Source organism: Saccostrea cucullata, unplaced genomic scaffold, assembly GCF_032062105.1.
Source record: "Saccostrea cucullata isolate Sc308-1 unplaced genomic scaffold, CSIRO_AGI_Scuc_v1 ctg1382, whole genome shotgun sequence".
NCBI lineage: Eukaryota > Metazoa > Mollusca > Bivalvia > Ostreida > Ostreidae > Saccostrea > Saccostrea cuccullata.
Genome location: NW_026931734.1, coordinates 365592 through 387170, shown reverse-complemented (window position 1 = coordinate 387170; position 21579 = coordinate 365592). Strand labels below are relative to the sequence as shown.

General features: G+C 31.9%; 1 pseudogene; it reads right to left on the bottom strand.

Moving 5' to 3' along the window:
- Positions 1-7561: 7561 nt before the first annotated feature.
- Positions 7562-20626, bottom strand: LOC134233393 (ADP-ribosyl cyclase/cyclic ADP-ribose hydrolase-like; annotated as a pseudogene).
- Positions 20627-21579: the final 953 nt, after the last annotated feature.

The window sequence follows — 21579 nt, the reverse complement described above, 5'->3', positions numbered from 1 at the left end:
TGACGCTGATTTCTTAGAATGTCACTATATGCCTCACGTTTATATTAAGTACGCTTGGACAAATTTCCACGGAAAATTTGTGACCGCGTACATAGCGTAAATTAATACCACGCGAAAAAATGTACTTCTACAGTTAATTTGGCGTTCTATAGGCGTTCCATAGTAATGGAATATGAATACCATGATTTCCCAAGCATGAAATTGTTGCCGAACATTGCAGGTCCGATGACTATCTCATTTTATATTTGGATTCTTATTCCGTGATATTTTAAAGGCCAAAAATATTTTATGTATAAAAAAAAGATACTAGTAATAGATTAAGACCTTCGTCGACCAAAATTTGACATCGCTAAAAAAATCCTGGGGCTATTGCTAAAAATGATTCAGTTAGGGTTTTAATGAAATATATTACAGTTGACGTCCTTACCAATCTGTTCTAGTTATGTTAGATTAGATATCGTATTAAAATTATAAATTTGTTTTAAATTATTCGGAATATCTGAAAAAAAATTCTGCACGGTCAAAAAGTGGTGATTTCTGGTTCATTGTAAATGTACGACTATTTTTTTTTTATCGCCTGAGATGTTTTAAGGTTACCTTTTGTTACTCTTTTGTTTTGAGAAATTATCACTTCTGACATGATAAGATGACCGACCGTCTATCGACTTGAAATTGGAACTCGAAAAAGTACAAAACATTTTGAACCCCCTCCCCCCTATGTATCAGCCTAACAATTTATAGATACGATCGTATTATTAAAATCGATAATTCAGCTTATCATAAAAATGTTTCATAAAATACTGCTGTGTAGTATTTAGTAGATTCAAAGAGTAACTAAACACAACCATACAAATATGTTCGGAAAACTTTATTGTTTTGGTGTTCAGCTAATTATAACACATGAGGAGTTCTGGCGAGATATCGCGAGACTGTTACAGCGAGAGGTTTGGAAGTGTTGCTAGGAAGTGAGGAGCACGAGGCAATCGCATCATCTCGGGTCTTTCCGTCAGAGGTCGGAAAAACAACCGCTAGTCGGAAAGGCCCGAGAAGTTGCGATTGTAGCACGAGGGGGACGGGTAAACAGAAAAGTTATGTTCCGTTTTAGTTTCCACCACTTCACAAAACCAGGGGAGACATACACTAGAATTCATTCAAACGACATTGATCAATAACTTTTTATATGAGATTTATTTACATTTGTGATAATATTTCTTTGGGACAAACATGCTTGCATCGGAAAGAACTATTATTTTCTAGAGTCTGACTAATTTTACAAGCTTACTTAGATTCTTAGTAGCTACAAACCAAACTATCGGCTAAATCAGTCAAGTTGTTTATGGGTTACTTTAAATATTACAGGAATTTACCAAATTTTCTTCACTCTCTCTGAAAACACAATCTTTTCCCCATGCCTTTTAAAAATGAAGAAACACTATGTCCATTGTTATCTTTATTTCCATGCTAAAATTTACAGAAGTAATGTTAAATAAATGTTAATTATAGTTTCCTCTACTCTACTATAGTTTTTATGCATGTTGCAATGTAAAAACAACCTTCGAAGGTCATTTAAAGTTTGAAATGAATAAGCTATTCTGCAAAGAACGCACTGCTCTTTCTTATTCTTAAAGCGCTGATGTTACAAAACATTTTGAACGTGGTACAAACTACCTATTTTATGTATACGTTTTGTTCAAGTTGCATTCTGCTGATCATGCTAAGGTGTCAGCCATTTTATTGAAACCCCTCTAGTTTTATTCATCAAAATATACATAATGTTTTGCCCACTAACCCCTCATTATTTAATTGCATTTTGATTCTTTGTATTTTTTTTTGCATTAAAAAATAATAAAAGTTTCATTCCCGATCATAAATTTTATAGAAAAAAATTCCCATTCACTGTCCATTAAAAATCCCAAGAAGTCTGATTTCTCGCCATATTTTTTAAAACGTCTCATTTCTCAAAATTATGCTCACTAACACATATTTGTCTACTTCGTATTTTTTCTATAATAATGAATACTTAGAAATAGCCCAAAGGATAAAAATGAAAATATCATTTGCAGCATATCCTAATCAAAGACAATTCCCGATCATCTAGAAAATTATGACATGGTTACTGTGTAAAATGTGAGAGATGTTTTGGAAATTAAGGTTTTTGTAAAACAAAAAAGACTTTTTGCAATCCTCATTTGGCCACTAGGGTGAAAGTGACTTCTCCTTAACCTTACTGGACATCCACAGGGAAAACCACTAATTACCTTCCAGAAGTTGGTTTGGCGACTGGATGAAATATGGGTAGAGTTTTGTAAATAATACTTTTTTGGCCTCCGTATTTAGATAACTATATAGGGCTAAAATGTACAAAATTGTCGACCAAGGGTGAAAATCGAAATTCCTAAACCTTGATGCCCATCTTCAGCACAAATCTTACTGCCTGTCGTATTCTACAACATTAAACACGAGAGTTTCTACAATGAAACCATATCTTTCATAATGAGGCATAGTTTTCACATATGCCCTATATTTCTTGAAAGGAAACATGTGGAGATAACGACCAGTATTCAAGATCAAGTCCATTAAACAATGCAAAACAGGAACAAAGCAAACACAGACCTCCAAAACATCAGGGCTGGGATCAGGTACCATGGAGGATTGAGTATTCCCTGCCGACAGGTATCACCCGCCGTATGCTCCTTGACATGATTGGAAAATAACGGAAAAATCCGTCGTCAATTCAGTGTATAAATAATGGACTAACATTTAGTATGAAAAACGTCAGTCAGCATTTGACTCAATGGTGATATCGATATATCGTCGATATATCTAAATGTCGAGTTGAAGGCCACAGCAAGTTGTCTTTTTCTTTTAATGCATAAGCTTTTGCACTAATTCTGCTTCGTATGAATGCAAAATAGATCTGCTACGGTACCCATGGTAATTCCAATAGATTGTTGGAAGACCTGGTCTCCAAAAACCACATAGATATTGCCAATCGGAAACTCCAGCATCTTTTTGATGTCAACTTCAGAGTACTTGTGTGTGCAATCAGAATGTTTTATAACAAAATAATTTTGCTAATGACTAATGACCAGGTAAGTAAATTTATGAGTTCCATTTTTATTTTAAAAGTAGCTGTCAATGATATCAAAAAGCCTGGACTTTAAAATTTTAAGCTCTTTATTTTGGTAAAATCTTTCAAATTGTCCGAAAGTTCCTTGGAGTTTTTCAGTTTCCACACCTGAGTCACACCACTTCTTGAAAATATTGTTGCACAGTACTCTTGACGTTTTCCCTTCACTACTGTCAATATCTTAGAGAGGAGTAAAGAAAGAAGCTTGGTCGAACATTTACTGGAACCCGCAATGTATCTTTGTAAGGATTCTAATCCTAAGAATGTCTTTTTATAACAAGGTGTATATGTTAACTGGCAAAAGAAATTCAGTTGTGAAATAAAAAAAACCTTGTACTAACTGTTCAAAAGATATGACAAACGTTCAGAAGTATCCACACACCACGGTCAAAATTGTTGGTTTCCAAAAGAAGGTCTTGTCACATGGAATACACAGGAACAGACAACTTTTCCCCGCGATAAAAAATACAAGCTTTTTATATCATTTACTACAGAAGTCCATTTAGGACCTATCGAAAAATATTTTTGAATCCGATATAACGTATTGTCGAATTTGTTATCAAGAATTTAATTTGTTATAACAATTCATTTGAATTCGTTATAATGAATTTAATATGTTAAAACTAATTTGTTGAATTTGTTATAACGAATTCAAAAAATTGTTAATACTTATTAAACTCGTTTTAACTGATTTTAAACTCTATAATTTGTTATTACAAATTAAATTCGTTAAAACGAATTCGATAAATCGTTATATCGAATTCATATATATTTTTTCTATAGGCCCTGATAGTTGAATTAAACGAATTATTCGTTATAACAAATTTTGGAATTTATTTAAACGAATTTTATTTGTCATAACAAACTTTAGAATTTGTTTAATTTGTTTAAACGAATTTAATTCATTATAACAAATTAAAGAATTCGTTATAATGAATTCAACAAATTTGTTATAACAGATTAAATTCATTATAACGAATTCAAAGACATTGTTATAATGAATTAAATTTGATATTATAACAAATTCGACAATTCCTTATATCAAATTTCACACACTGAATCGTCGACGGATTTTCCATTATTCCCTAGTCAGAACAGGGCGGATGTGACCGGTCGATAGGGAATGCTCACTCCTTCATGACACCTGATCCCACCTCTGACGGTTTTGAGGTCAGTGTTTGCTTGCTCCTATTTTATATTGTTAAATGGACTTTTGAGCTTCAGTACTGTTCGTTATCTCCATATATTTTGCCAATTATGTACAAAATGAGATTTGTTAGCCTGTAAAAAAGAAGAAGCGATGACTCGAGAATGTGACGTAAGAGTATCTTTGAATTTTGTACAGTTATATTATAAATAGATAGATTTGGTTGACAATGAAAATGAATGACTTAATACACCACAACCAAACTTAAATTAAAAAAAAAACAACAAGAACCGAATGATATACAGGCAAATGCAGTTTACTTTCATTATTTTTTAAAAAATACATTTATTTCCAATAACATACAACAAATATTGAGGAAAAACGTCCGCAGAAGCCCTAAGTTAATATCTCACTTGGGGTGCCAGGAGCTTCCTGGACCGGTATTATTTTTCAATATCTAATTTCAAAAGTATATACAATAGAAAAAACTTGGTTATTTATCATTGCTGACATTTCATTTTCACACATATACAAAAATATATCATTGAAAAACTGTATCTGAAATAAATGTATAGATAAGATATCTATTTAATTACGTATTTATACTGATCAAAGTGTATAGAAAATAAATAATAGTTCGTCTGCTCATTTATTAATAAGATGGTAATTGGAATAATTACTTTTTGCACTCTTTGCTATTAAAAATACTTATACAAAGATGATTTCAAGAAGATAACATTGCATTTGTATTAACTATTTCATTTTGCAACCTATATTTCATTTTATACTTACTGTTTATATTTTGTATCAATTGATATGACATTATTAAAAACACTTGTTGTGTCATTGATCAATATTTCTCCAGGATATATTCAATTTCAATACTCTAGATATTTGTTCTGTACATGTACATGTTTAATATATTCTTCAAAATCATATGTCAGTTTTGAATATTTTTAATGTTCTACAGAGCCAAAATGAATTTGAACTACCATATAAATATTGGATTCTGATACTTCATAAGAATCATTACAAACAAAGATACAAGTACATTGCGGGTTCCAGTAAATATTCAATATTCAATTCAATACTTTAGTTATTTTCTCTGTACATTCAAAAATTAAGTGTTTAATATATTCTAATTGTCCGCAAGTTGTACAATTTTTTTCCATTTACTTACCGGTACATGATAATTACAATTAAGTTGGTTGTGTAAAAGTTTAAAATTGAATTCTGCTATCTGTTTATCAAAAATATTTAGTATCTTAGATGTATAATTTTTGTATCCATTGACCATTCATTATAATGAATTATACTGTCCATTTTGTTTCCATTATTAGTTTTTGTTTCTTTTTAGAAAATAAATTTTAAAAATAAAATCCTGATTTTTCAAATTCTGGGTTTTCCCTTTTCCTTTCAAAATAAAAGTACGATTTTCGTATATTAGTGTTCTTAACATTACAGTAATCTACATTTAGCTTTTTAATCACTTTTGTCATGATTAAATATTCATATTAGTAATTACTCTTTGATTCAATGATCTCTTTTACTTCCGTAACATTTTCATACCTTCAGTTGTAAACCATAAGTTTTCTGTAATTTTATTTCGTGGTGATGTTAACAAATTACACTCGTTTAAACAGAAGATTTCCTTATAAAATTTTGTGAATTTATTTACAACATTGAATTCAGTCGGATTTTTAATATTGCTACATACCAGATATTCAAAGTTTTTTTTCCATAAAATTTTAATGTGTTATCTAGGAAAATTCTAAATGAGGAATTTTTTAAATGTAGTTTTTTGATCCGGCTTTTACGCTTTTAAGTTTGCATTCTATATCGATTAGACCTCATTTACTGGCCTTATGAGTGAATTTCGTTTAATTCGCTCTCTCTTTATTCCATAAAAAATTATATATAATTTTTTTAAAACTCTTAATATATTCAACATCTGGATTTTCAAGAATATATATAATAATTAAGATGCTATGAGTGAATTAATTACTGTACATTTTCCGAAAAAAGTTAAACTTTTGTTCCCCATGAATATAATATATATATTTTTTAAATTCCTTAAGTTTGTTCCTGTTTTTCATTAATTGATACTTTGTCGTCTCCTTAGAAAATTCAATGATTTAATAGGTTTATTTGATATTTTATTTCCTTCTACATCTTCCCGCGTGTTTTAAGTGGCCCTCTGTTTTTTCTAAATTTAACTTAGTACCAGACATTTTCCCCAAAGATTTTATAACTTCAATAGACTCTTTAATTTATATAAGGATTCTGGATTTTTCATTGGCAATGTGCATTTTATTTCATTTGATTGTCCAATTTTAAAAGCATGTGTATTTTCAGAGGCATTTCTTTTTAACCAGGATTTCGATTACAATGATAAAAAACAATGCAGAGAATGGACATCCTTGTCTAATGCCTCTTGACATTGTACATTTTCTAGTTAATCAGTTATTATTTCTAACATGAAAATAATGTTTTTTTTGTACAAAATTTTGATTCATCTAAGGACATTTTCTCCAAAGTTAAACTTTTTAAGAGTTTGAAATAAGAAAGTTCCTTCAACTGAATCAAAGGCATTTTGAAAATCAGCAAACAATAGTATTTCCTCTTCAATAATTTATATATCTTGTATTAATCTTGCATTTTCGCCATAATAATTTGTAGTCTTTTTGCAAATACGATAGCTATATTCTTATAATTGCAATTTGTTAAACTAATGGGATGGTAGTTATCAAGATTTGTCAAGCTCCTTTTTTATGTATGAGTGATAAAACAGAAGATCTTTGTGACGATCATAATTTGCCTACTTCAAATAATCTCACTAGGCTTTCATATAAATAAAAATTTACATATTTCCAAAACATTTCATAAAATCCCACGGGAATTCCGTCTAATCCAGGTGATTTGTTTAATTTCGTATTATAAACAGCTTCTGCACATTCTTAAATTGTTAGAACTTGATCGCAATTTTCTCTATCTTCATCAGATATGAAATTAGTAAGTTCCGTTTCTTTTAAATATCTATTTACATCGCTATTTTTTTTGTTGTTGCTAGATGAATATAGTTTTTCATGGTAAGAATGAAGTGTATTTAAAATTTTTTCTGTTTCATATATATATTTAATTTATTTATGACATTATGTGATTGGTGTTTATTTTCTCGTCTTACAAAATAGGAAGTGCTTTTTCACCGTCTTCAGTACAACGCGCTTTGGATCTCACCATAGCCCATTTTGATTTATATACACAAATTATCTAATGCATTTTATTTAATAGAAAAGCATACTTATAGTTATTGTAAACAGGAGAGAACATATATAGAACACTTGTTGGTGGTAAATGAGTGAGGCAACATTAGGGTCACAATCTAGAGAACAAAATGGCAATGTTGGATTCTCTGAACAGAGCTGAAACTTCAGGGGGCTGAAAAAAATCATGCTATTTACTGACCATTCAAACCTCAGTTGGTGATATAATGTTTTATGTATGTTGTTACTTACCTTGGATTAATTGTGCAAGTTACATTTGTAACATCTTCTTCTTAGAAATTCCACCGATGGTCCCGTACAAGTTTCTCTGTAAAATGATATTCATTAATAATGGATATATATTAAAAAATCTAGTTTACCTGATTCATAAAGGATGACGGATAATTATATCTTTAAACATGATAAAACATTAATCATAGTAAAACTACATTTACTCCTCAACGATGCCGAAATTATAGCAAACCTCGGAGGCAAGGCAGAATTATGGGCTAAGAGAATGTGGGCAGCAGTCACCCTTGGGCTCATAAGATTGGGCAGCTCAAATCGAATAAAATATCTGCAATAGAAAGCTCATTTTACGTCGAATTAAGATTCTCCTTATAAAATACGTATTTACGAAGCGATATAGCATTTAGTTTCAAATCGACATCGTTGCCGACGAGCGCAAATAGGAAGTCCAGTGACAATACGCACAGCTTCTAATTGTTATTTCTCCAGCCTATCACAGTCAGCTGCGGAAATGTTAGTAGTTTAATAGCATCTAGCAACGGAACTCTGACGTCACGGCACTTTTTCGTCATCAGTCTGTGCGGAAACTTTTACCCACCCTCCCATTCCTATCAAACAGTGGTCGAATAGGATTTTTAGAATTGTGTGTTAAGTTCAATATATTGATCGTGCATAGTTCACATTTATTTGGTTTCTCCGAAGATTTGTTCACAGTTTTTGTCTCTCCTGTTTCTTTTTTCCTGCCGAGTATTTTTATCGTTTCAGATTATATTTTCCAGCCCAGTTACATCATTACAAGGAACCCCTCGAACGGAAGCCTGATTATATCAACCATACATACAAGCATTGACTCCAGGCATGCTGATATTGGGCTAACCAGTAGGATAACTGAAATCTTTTTCAACATTTTAACAAATGTTTTCAAGTATGGACTAGTCAGTGGACATCTGTACCCAGGGTTCACATGTCTAGGTATGCCATTACAAGGCAATATATTGATTCCTCGGTTCCCTCATTTCAGCGACCGTGGCCCATTCAGCCAAAGAAACTTGTAATCACTCATTACTATTGTTATTCTGTTGTTTGATACATTAATTCAGTTATCTCTGCTGACCAAATTTTTAAAATTAATGCCCTGTTCACACGACGAGTTTAATTCGCAGTAAATTAATGCGATGTAAACTAATGCGAATTAAATTGCGTTCACATGACAGCTAATGCAAAGTAAACTTATGCGAATTAAAATTTTTCTTCTACATTCAGGCGTCCACTCTCTACCATCGGCTCATACATTCACCTCTGTCGTTGGCTCGCGTATATCACACTCACAGTGATAAACACAAGAAATAGTGCGTTTGTTTAAATTCATTATAATTCAATTTATATGTTTATGTCTGACTTTTCAGATAAACATTTACTAAATTGTTCAAGAACTATTAATTTAATTTGAAATAAACCTGGAAATATTACTTTTTATACGTTATGTCAAAAATCTTGACGTGAGCCCATTGCAGAGGTGTCTGAGAGAGAAACGAACGACAACTCTGCATAGGAGATTGTCAGGCGTCAGTAAATCTATTATGACGTCATTTGTAAATCACGTCATGTATGCAGATTCATCTTTGATACATCATGTAGTGGCTACAGGTATTCATTGATTTAAGTGATTAACATACTATCCCTTAATTTTTTAACCAAATATAGCACAAATACCTATGTATAACCACCAACGCGTGTCCTGTGACTTAATTCTGGCCTTACGTTTGCGTCAAGATTTAATTCGAATTAGCTTCGCTTAGCGTTCACACGGAGCTAACGCAAAGTAATTTAATGCGCAGTAAATTAATTCGAATTAAACTAATTCGCATTAAATTCTCCATGTGAACGCTAAGCGAAGCTAATTCGCAGTAACTTTACGTTTAATTCGAATTAAACTCTCCGTGTGAATAGGGCATAAATTTCATCGTGAGAAAAAGGAAACTGTTACAAAACTTACGACTCATTCGTAAATAAGGGAGATGACATAGCATTCAGCATAATCTCCACCTCCCCGTGAGCTGATCTCGCGTACTGAAACCAGAAGCACCTTAAGTTTACAGATTTCACATCATAATGATCATTTATACAAACAAACCTTAAGATCTATAAAATATATAGAGATAACGAACAGTTTCAAACTTAAAAGTCCAAAAAAAAAATACAAAATTCGCAACTATATTAAATTTGAAAGCTGTTGAAATGATTATTTCAATCTTTTTTTAAATCATACTTACTACTAATGCACATTTTTTCCCAAAAAGGAAAATAATAAAGCAGCAATAATCGGGATGTACATGAACATAATATGAAAGTGTAATATGTTATATACATGTTCTGAGGCAGTTGAAAGGCGGCTTCAGCTGACCAGGGGCACTCCGGTGTCTGCCAGTAACCAGGACATTTACTGCGGTCCTGCTCTACTCCGTCAGACGAACTGTTACTTCCGCAAAATATTGTGTCCCCAAGGAAACCTTATTAAAAATGATCACCTTTATAATACCTGCCTGTAGCTCAGCACATGTATTACTGTCATATACTGGAATTAGGTACATTCTAAATTTACTGCATAATTCATCGTCATATCTTATATACTCTTTCCTTTTAGTTCTTTAAAGAAGGCTGTAAGATTTAGGGACATACCAACATAGTTTGAACGGTCCGTCCATCTGTATAGCTGTCCCTCTGTCTGTTCGTCTGTAATCTTTTCACATTTTTGACACTTCTCAAAAACCATTGGGCCAATTTTATCCAAACATAGTACAAAGTATCTTTGGGTGAAGGAGAGTTTAGATTATAAAAGTGAAGGATCAAGTCCCCTCACAAGGGGAGATAATCAAGAAAAGACAAAAATAGGTTGGGGTCATTAAAACACTTCTTCTCAAGAACCACTTGACCACAAAAACTGAAAGTTACTTTGAAGCCTGCAGGGGTAGGGTAGATTTAAAATTTTTCAAATCATGACCACGGGGGTAGGGCGGGGCCACAATAGGATTTACATAGAAATGTTACATAGAAATATAAAGTTTAACATAGAAATATAAAGGAAAAATCTTTTAAAAAAATCTTCTCAAAAACAACTCGGTCAGAAACGCTGAAACTTATGCAAAAGTATCGTGTGGTAGTGTAGATTTTAAATTGTCCTTATTATGATCCGTGGGCTATAGGATCGGGTCACAAAAGGTATTACAACGGGATGGTCAAAGCTATTCATGTGAGCGATGTGACCCATGGGCCTCTTGTTGGTATCATTATTATCATGTATTCATTATTTGAAAGTAAATATAAGAATAAGTGAACACATAAATTGAACATATTGTGGGAAAAAAAAACTTCCGAGGATTTTTTCATTGACAGTTAATGCACAGTTTCTTACTCCTCAAAACTCATTGTCTTATTATAATTATAAATTATTAACACCTCTTCATAGCTTTTGACCATAACGGAAATGTAAGAATATCAGCAGTCTCGTTTAAAGTCATCATTTCGTAAGTTTTATGGTCGATACAATGACCTTGTCAGCAAATACAATTTATCATTTAGTCAAATGCTGACTGACGTTTTTCATACTAATTGTTAGTCCGTTATTTATACACTGACTATACGCACGACGGATTTTCCCCTTATTTCCCGATCATGACAAGGAGCACACGGCAAATGTGACCGGTCATCAGGGGATGCTCACTCCTCCATGGCAAATGATCCCACATATGATGTTTCTGAGGTCCGTGTTTGCTCTGCTCCTATTTTGTATTGTTTACACTGTTTCATGGACTTTGATATTCTTTTACTGTTCGTTATCTCCATATCCATCTTCTTAGTGACACTTTTATTTAACATTTTTCACTCTTTAAACTATAAACCCAACGCTTTAATCTATTTTACACTCTAATCTGCAAATTTTACATATTTGTCTATAAAATTTTCAAAATTTCAAACTTTAATCTGTAAATTGTATTCCTCCGTACGGCTATCAAAAGTAGAAATAAAAAAAAAAACAAAACTTGTAAAAAGGGATAGCAGGCTAAAATAATTTGCTTATTTTGAGGGATGAAACACCAAAGATTCCGTAAAAATGAATGACTGATACACCTTTAAAAGATAATCAGCAGAATATCCACTACATGTGCTTACAATGGTGTTATCCGACTATGTACTATTTCAACAAATACGAAGTAGAGTTTATAAGACTTCACTTATTTGCATACCAATTTCCTACATCTGTTAAATTGTAGATTAAATTAATTCCGCTTCAGTAACCAAATTTTGTCACACGCATCTTCTTTATGGTGCAATTAGCCATTAAATTCACCGAAGGCGATCACAATGAGAATTTAGAAGCAGTGGTTAAAAGTCTTACTGATTTGATATACAAGATCAGTTCCGGTGATTTCTGATACGGTTATGAACATTCTCACGAAATTAAACAAGGTTTCTTCGACAATTATATCAATAGCTTTGGTATTATTTATGATAAATTACTGCCTTTAAATATCTTTTTTCTTTAAAAAAACCCATTCAACATCATGTTCGAGCTTTTGGTTTGTATTTCATTGTCTTTCGACAATCTGCTTTTATCTTATAAAAAACTGGCAGGTTTAAATAGTGTGAAATACAAAATTTTTATTTAATATGCATTAATTAGCCCTTCGAGAAAGATTGTGTAAATGAGAGTGTAATGGGGAATGTCTTCCAGATAGAATCTTAACCTGTAACGTGTGGTTTGAAATGTCTTCAAGTTAGAGTGCGCTGTAATGTGTTATTTGAAATGTCTTCCAGAGAAAATATTTAACTGTAACGTGTATGGTGTATTGTCTTCCATATGGAATCTTTACCCATAACGAGTAATGGTGAAATGTCTTCCTGAAAGAATATTTATCTGTAAAGTGTAATAGAATCTTTACCATTAATGTGTAAAGTGTATTGTGTCTATAACAAGTAATGAGAAATGTGCTCATAAAAGAATCTTAACCTGTAAGTTGTTATGTAAATGTCTTTCAGATAGAACATTTACCTGTAAGGTGTTATGTGAAATGTTTTCCAGATAGAATATTTACTTGTAAGGTGTTATGTAAAATGTCTTCCAGATAGAATATTTACTTGTAAGGTTTTATGTGAAATGTCCTACAGATAGAATATTTACCTGTAAGGTGATATGTGAAATGTCTTCCAGATAGAATATGTACTGGTAAGGTGTTATGTGAAATGTCTTCCAGATGGAATATTACCTGTAAGGTGTAATGTGAAATGTCTTCCAGATAGAATATTTACCTGTAAGGGTGTCAGAGATGGAGAATGTTCGTTTCCCTCTGTTGCTGTACCTCATCACTGTTTCGTACACTCTGCTCCAAAACACAAACTATAAAATATATTGTGATAACGAACAAAAGTCCTTTAAACAATACAAAAGAGGATCAGAGCATTATGGAGCTCCAAAATTTCAGAGATGGAACAGCTAGATGCCATAGATGAATGAGCATCCTCTACCGACAGGTCACACCTGAGTTGTGCTCTTTGTTATGATCGGAAAATAATGGCAAAATTCGTCGATAATTCAGTTGGTAAATACTGTATACAGGCTTTTTTTCGCCCCATTTTTTTTCACCCTTTTGCACTTGAGAACAATTTTGCCCCGTTTTAAGGGGGATGTCCGGCCACCTTTAGTGCAGTGAGAACAAAATGTAAACATTTCTTCAAATGGCTAAAATACATTATATTTTGATCAAATTTTAAGTCCTTATGATAAAGATACAATAAATATGCATAACTGAATGCATGTTGTGCATATATAATCTATACTTTTGCAGAAAAATGCTTTTGATATGCTCCTTAGAACTGCGCAGCTACAGAATTCAGCAGAGCCTTAAAAAATCCAAAAAAATACGCAAACTGTGCATTAATGTTCTCTCTACAACCATTTGTTGAGAAAATGTCTAAATTTTGCACTTTTAAATGATAATTTTTAGTTCAAAACAAGGTATCGTTGTCTTCAAAAAGAGTGTAAAGAACCCTGAAAGTAGTTCATTGATAGCAGCACGTGGTCTATTTTTAGCACAGAAGTTTGTTTTCCAGACCTCTTCTTAATATGGAGGGACATAACAATCTTTAAATGTAGAAGAGAATTACAGTTGCAAAATATTTCAAATAATATGAAAACTTTTAAAAGAGGAATTGTGTTATAGTGTGGCTTGAAGTAATTTATTTAGTATTATTATCGAACAGTTGTTAAATAGTGTACGTATTGAAATAAACTCTTTGATTCCAGGTAAGGAAAAATGAGCACCATCAAAGTTTAAAATTAAGAGTTTGTAAATTTGCCACAGATAACTTATAATATCTATCAAAAGTTTAATTATCACCAATGAAACACAAAGAAATTAAACACATAAAATCGATATGAAAAACCTTGTGTTAGTATCTACTAGTACGAGGGGTGATCAAAAAGTTCTCGAACTATCTCTATATCTACAAAACCACAATTTAGATTAGAAACAAATTTGGTGCACACTCAAGTTCTATAAATACCATATGCTGAATAAAATTTTGCTCACAATGTGAAAATGAAGTCATTATGCAGGTACTTGTGACGAAAAATGGTTGTCTCTGTGGAACTCATTCAACAAACGACTAAAATATTTATGGTATATCTTAAAAATGCCTTTGAAGTAACGTATAAGAATTTGTTCATAGTTTATTAAGACAAATGACTTCCTAATAATTCAATCAATGATTGGATAGATCGTTTTAGTGAAGGAAGGCAGATGGTTGAATATGATACTTGTTATGTTGCCCGGTGAAAGCAAGTTTGAAAAGGGGTTTGTTTTTAATTAAGCAATATGCTATCAAAGATCTCCAATTTACACTTTGAAAAATACTTGAATATTTCAACTATAATGTACTATCAAATACCTAAGATATCGTTTACTTTTGATCACCCCCCCCGTATACTCTGTCAAATAAACATTTACAATTTTCATTACAGCGGAGCAACGTTTGAAAAGGAATAAAATTATTCAGAGTGGGTTAGGAGATTTAATGAATAATTTTTTTTTTCTAATTGCCCATTTTGTCAAAATTACAATTTTACAGAGTAAAGAAAAAAAATCAACATAATTAAATATTTTATACCATCTTTAAAATGACGTTTGGTGGACCTCCCAACTCAGGGAAAATTATTGGGTCCGTATTTATAGGTGAGAAAAAAATTTCCTTAAAATTTAAACATATTTGTTGACGGAAGAAAAAAAAAATCCTGTAATTGGATGTAAAATAAAATTGAGTCGGGCCATTTCTAGGCAGTAGATCGGGAGAGAGGGCAACCAAATATTTTTATAACAAATGGTCTTATAAGGGTAGTGCATGTTCCATCACATACTTAGTAATGCAAAATTTTTTAATCTTTGGCACTATTTTGAAAAAAGAACATAGGATTTTCGGAAGGGGGGGGGGGTAGTCTCTCATTTTTTTGCGATGATAGACATAGCATATGCAATGGACCTTTGTTTGCAAACATTGTGATTGCTTCTAAATTTCAAAGAAACAACTCCATATATTTTATCAAGCTTCGTATGTTCAATGAGCGAGGGCTTACAAAGTAGTCAACATAATGCGACATGATGCGTTTTTATGTCCAAACATTACTCCATACAATGTGTTGGTCATTGCAAACAATCAAGCTATTTATGTGAGGTGCCTGAAGGAAATCCTATAACTGCCTATTTTTTTTTCTATCTAACTGCTAAACAAAATAGACATATGTACCAACTTTTCGAATGTAAGACATGTAATTGCAATTTGTTTTTCATGCACCGCATATCGTTTAACATTTTCAAATTAAATGCTAAGCATCCTTCTTGCAGTGCCCCATTTCAAAATAACTTCTATCGCCATAGAAAAAAGACCCGACGTAAACACATATGTTTAGGACATTTTTATATTTTTTTCTTGAGTTTTAAAGAAACCAACAAATTATCAAGACTTGTTCCATGAAAAATTAAATATAATCATGGTAATAAACGGATCTATCCACAGCAGATATCTGAACATGCCAACCACGTGCTCAGTGGAATAATTTTTACAAGGAAACTCGAACTGTAAACAGAAAAGTTTTTCCCGATTTGCTGGAGTGGGGTTAAAATCGCGTTTTTTCATTAATCAGATAATGCGATACAACAAATATAAGTAGTAAGTAATATAACCTAATGATTATTACTTAGTAATTTCTTGTCTTGATGTTATTATGGTCATATTTATTCTAAAATCAATGTTATTCGAACTCTGTGTGACAGAGGAATGGCGGACGAAATAAACACATTGCCTCAGGAAGACACCCATATGAAAAATAAAATTTTCAAGAATTATGGATAATAACAAGAAAAAAGCGAAACAAATGGTTGTAGCCATATTATCAATGAATCAAACTAACACCATTTTCAATGCATTTATCATCTCGTAAATGCTGTAGCTGCGCAGTTCTAACATGATTAATTTCCTCCTAATTAAGACAAAATAAACTTAATTGTTTACTAAATTTGGTCTCTAACAGTAGGTTATTAGTGCATTAGCACTTTGAGTAACTTTGGGCTAGTTTAGTAGAGTATTAAGCGCATTCTTGGTATTTCTTATTTTACACCAGACTAGATCCAATATGGCTTGTACATCCCCCTTAAATTCGCCCAGTCATAGTTCTGTTTAAGAAATTATGCAGTGTAATTTGAATTCGCCCCGTTTTAAATTCGCCCAATCATGAATAGGGCGAAAGGGGCGAAAATAAAACGGGGGCGAAAATTTCCCTGTATACAGTAATGGCCTAACCAAATGGCCTTACCAAATCCAAATGAAGAAATCTTAGATGATTTAACACAGCAGTTGTTTAGATTTGTATGGGGGTCAAAAAGTGATAAAATAGAGGCCTAACATTGTACATCTTAAAAATTTTATACTGTCTCTAAAATGTTCATGGATTCAAAGAATTATTAAAGGAAGTCATTCATGGTTGAGTATTTTTGAAATAGTTTATGGACAAGATGTTGTGGAAAAAATTTTGAATTTGGGTGATGATTTTGTGTTGAAAATGTTGAAATGTACAAAAAAAAAACAAATTTTGGAAAGATGTCTTAGAGTCTTGGTTATCCGTCATCACTGATAATTGTTTTGACAAGGCAAATTTTACACAGTCTGAAATTTTATCAACCCCAGTTTGGCTAAACTCTTGTATCAAAGTGTATATTGATGGGGTTTTTTTTAGATGTCAATGGGTCATTTTTATCTAGAGAGAATTTTGTGGAAAAACATAGCATTCATCATGTATGTTTTATGCAGTATAACAGCATTATAAGTGCTATTTCAAAGTTTTTAAAAGATACAAAATTTTCTAGGGTAGGTTTCTCAAAGCTACAGCGTCCATTTTTGCCATTGTTATACAAAAGATTAATATTGATTGATAAATGTTCAAATGATATTTATAAAAGTATTTAAACACAAAGAATGTAAAGCCAACTGGTTTTTCAAAATGGAATTCAGAAATGCTTCTTAAAGGATTTCAAGAAATGGAGTTGAGAGAAGTTTTTAATGTGTGCTTTAAGGTGTCTTCAAATTCAGCTGTCCAGTGGCTACAATTTAGAATCTTGCATAGAATACTACCTTAAATTATTACCTTAAAAAATTAAAATAAAAAATGATATTTGTACATTCTGTAACAATGAATGTGAAACCATATTGCACAGTCTGTTCATGTGTAAAGATGTAATGAATATTTGGAATGATCTTATCTTAGTCTACATATTTACAATTACACATCAAAACGTGTAGGTTTTATTATTCAAAATGTAATCTTTGGAGAGTTACCTTTGTCAAATTCAAACTATGTCATAAATTTTGTAATTTTATATGCTAAACAGTACATTTTTCACTGCTTAAAAAATGCAAAGAAGCCTAATTTAAATGGGCTGATTGCCCATTTAAAAATGTATTATAAGGTTGAAAAGTACATATCTGTTAAAATCTAACTGCAGAAAATTTTGAGTCTGCAGGGTCACATTGGAAAATTATGTTGGAAATGTAATCCTCTAACAAAAACATATTTAGATCAAATGTAGCATACTTTTGTTCCTTTTTTTATCCATATAAAGTGTGTAAAAATTCGCAAAAATTGATGTATTGTTGATGTAAGTGTGAGTGAAGTGCGAAAGTGGGTGGGTGTGAAAAATTTTCTGTGCAATTTTGATAAATGTATTTGATGGTTGTATTGAAAGCATGGAAATAAAGAAAAAAAAATGGTCTAACAATTAATATGAAAAACGTCGGTCAGGTTGACTTAATGATAAAGTGTATTTTGTTGACAAGGTCATTGTATCTACAGTTGAACGTAAAGCGTATCGAATCAACTGAGAGATATAAACCATTTATAAAAAGACAAACTCATATACATTTTCCTAGAACACAATTAAACTATAAAAACTTATTTCAGACAATACTTATATTAAAATGTATCCATAAAGCTCACTTTACTATTAGTTGACGAATCGATTTGGTGTGTTGTTTACCACGAATCAATTTTTGACTTCATAGCTAACCGAGTTCACTTGACCAATAGACTTTTATTGAGCTCACGTGATCAGTGTCTTACCTTGTTCTTTGGCACGTGGTGCTTACTCTCGTTACAGAACTTGTCAAACCTCCGACTATCCACGTGACAGGGTGACTGGAAGGCAACGGCATCACGGAAGCTTTCCCACAGCGAAGAACAATTTATTTTACTGTGAGTAAAAGACAAACTTAGTTTGATTGTTCTAGAATATTAATATAGAAGATATATAAATCTATATTTTAATACTATTTGCATATTTTATATACAGACAATTTGTCGTGCTCAATCATTGGAAGAATCCTTAGATTCATTTAGCTCCATGATTTTAACAAAACGTAGCATGGTAATTGATCAATACATAGGGCTTACGGCGAATGTGACAGGGGATGCTTAGTCCTTTCAAGCACCTAATCCTACCTTATGTGTATCCAGGGATCTGTGTTTTTGCCCTGTTCACGATTCATATTAATTTTTGGATTTAAGATATCGATTATTGTTTGCTATCTCCATCTTTTACATTGTCAGAATGGACGTTGAGCTTAATTGAATCAAGATGGAGAGAAATTATTTTCCTCGGGCAATTAACAAAGTCAGATTCAGAGCCGAAACACCTTAATCATATGTAATAATTAAAGGCTTTTTAGTTTATCTAGGTTAAGTATGGCGAAGCTGAATTATGCATTTAATATTTTTCAAGAACCTGCATTGCACTACCAACATTAGCTAAAAACCCAGAAATCAATTCAAAATAGAAAAGTTTAAATTATAAAATCACCATCTAGGGTAACAAAAGAGTTTACTTGTTGCCAGGGCATTAATCTAATACTTTACTGATTAAATGATTTACGAGGGTTGATTCAAAAGTATTGTGACAACTTCGATATAATTGATAGAAGTCGACTTAAAACAACAAAATTATAAATGATGAAAGTTTTAATTATTTCAAATCAGACCTAAAAATTTCAATTCTACATGATTTCCACTTTTAAAAATAGTAAATTTTATACAACGTGCGATTTGGGTAGTCGCCACACCTAAACAAAGTCATGTTTTAGATACACGCCGTCATACATTCAAGCGTTTCCCATTAAAAATGCTCTTGAGATTCACGAAGACGTTCACAAATTTCTGTTCTTCAGGAATTTTTGGTAACCATTGCACAGTCACCTTTTTCCTAATTAAGTCATCTGTCGAAATTCTTTGAACAATATCATAGGACAAAGTGTTCATGTTCCCCTATATAACAGATACACGCATGTCTTTTGACCACATCAGACACCAGTTAGACGTTTTCGTCCGACCTCCTGTCCTCTACTAATCAATCAATGGTCCATCAACCTCTAAAAAAAATCGCTGAAACCATCTATAAACAAGACTCTTATTTACGTTCTTTTTACTGTGAGTCTGATTAATCAATGTAACTGTCTCTATGGACAATTTTCTCACTTTTTTTTTTTAGTAAAAATGCAAAATGCCTTGCAGCTTGTTGTGGCGTTTTTCCCATTTCGACCCTCCATTTCTTAAAAGCATTAGAGTAAAACATTAAGTTTATTATCAAAATATTTAAAAATAAGTAAGCGATAAGGCTTGTTTTTATATGCTTTTTTTAATATGTCTGTCCTTTTCATAAGAAAGTACTCTTTAAAACGTGACATTTAGCTGTGACGCGGCGACTATCCCTATGCTTCATGTTTAAAACAACTATAAAATGAATTTAATACAATGTATAACATTAATAAACCAAAATTTCAATGTTAATTCAATTTGTATACGTGCATATTTTGGTATATAGTATTTGATAATATGACGCCAAATATGAAAGATATGGTCACTGTGACATTACTTTTTGATCAACCCTCGTATAACAAGACAAGTCTGTTTAGAACATGATTTCAATCATGCAACCTAGTGAAAAAGAGTTCTGTCTACTTTCTATTCCGGTATACGCAATCAATTTATTAGAGAATGTAAAAAAGTGTCTCATGAATAAAAATAATAGTTTAAAAGTGATTAAATTTTGTAGGAAAACAAACAAACAAACATACAAGCAAACAAACTTACTCGTCAGTAAAAGGATGTGGATTCAGGGTTAGATTGATAATAGAGACATTTTCCCACGAATTTCTGTCCCACAGGGGAGAGAGTGAACACCACGGGTAGGAGGATAGATGTAATAGCCCAGTAAAGCATGGCCAGGGGACCTTAGTTACCAGGCTTATAAATAAAGAAAGGTTTACAGAATACAACTTCTTTATGTAAATAAATTATATTCTTAAATGATGAAAATTAAGCGCACTCAAAGATGATAAATGCATTACATAACAATTATAAAAATTGTATTGGAACATGTGGAAAAGGACTATCTCAGTTTTGATACTTTTGTGTTATTCTTCGAATATTAAATTTTAGTTGTAACACGTCATTTGTTTGGATAAAAGATTTAATCCATGTTGTATAACATAACTTGTCTAAGTCACAAGGAGTTACGTAAAAAACGTATTACTCCGCTTGACGTTAATTTTCAAAATATGCTAAATTTGAAGCCTTTTTCTGGAGTAAAAATGGAAAAAAAGCCTCATTGTCTACACTGAATTTTAATTATAAAGAATGAAGCTTACTTCAACTTATGTTATACGATATAACATAACTTGGGGCAGTTTACGCTTTTCTTTATAAACCACTTCGCAGTTGATCAAGCGTAAACTGCCGGGCCCAAGTTATGTTATATCATATAACAAAAGTTGAAATAGGCTTCATTCTTTAAGAATATCAAAACAAAGTATGTTAAATTTTCAATATCCATGTATCTCCAATAAAGGTAATTCTAAATAGGAAGTGAATAAATAAATGACAATAAACATGAAAAAAGTAACTCAAACATAACGCAAACATGTTTTGCTCTGCTATAGGTATAAAACCATTTTAAATTGCTTCCTTACTTTATCATATCCAAAATATCAGTCCAGTCTTGACCCGATAATGAAATCGGAGACTAAAATGTGCATCGGTTGATAATATGAAATGCACATTCCTTTATAATAGTGAATTTAGCAATAGTTATACAAAATAACAGACAAACTAGTTCAAACATACCTCCTGATAAGCCAACGATATGTAGATAAAGTTCCCGAAGCTTTCTAATGGAGTACTCTGTTGTAATGAGTGG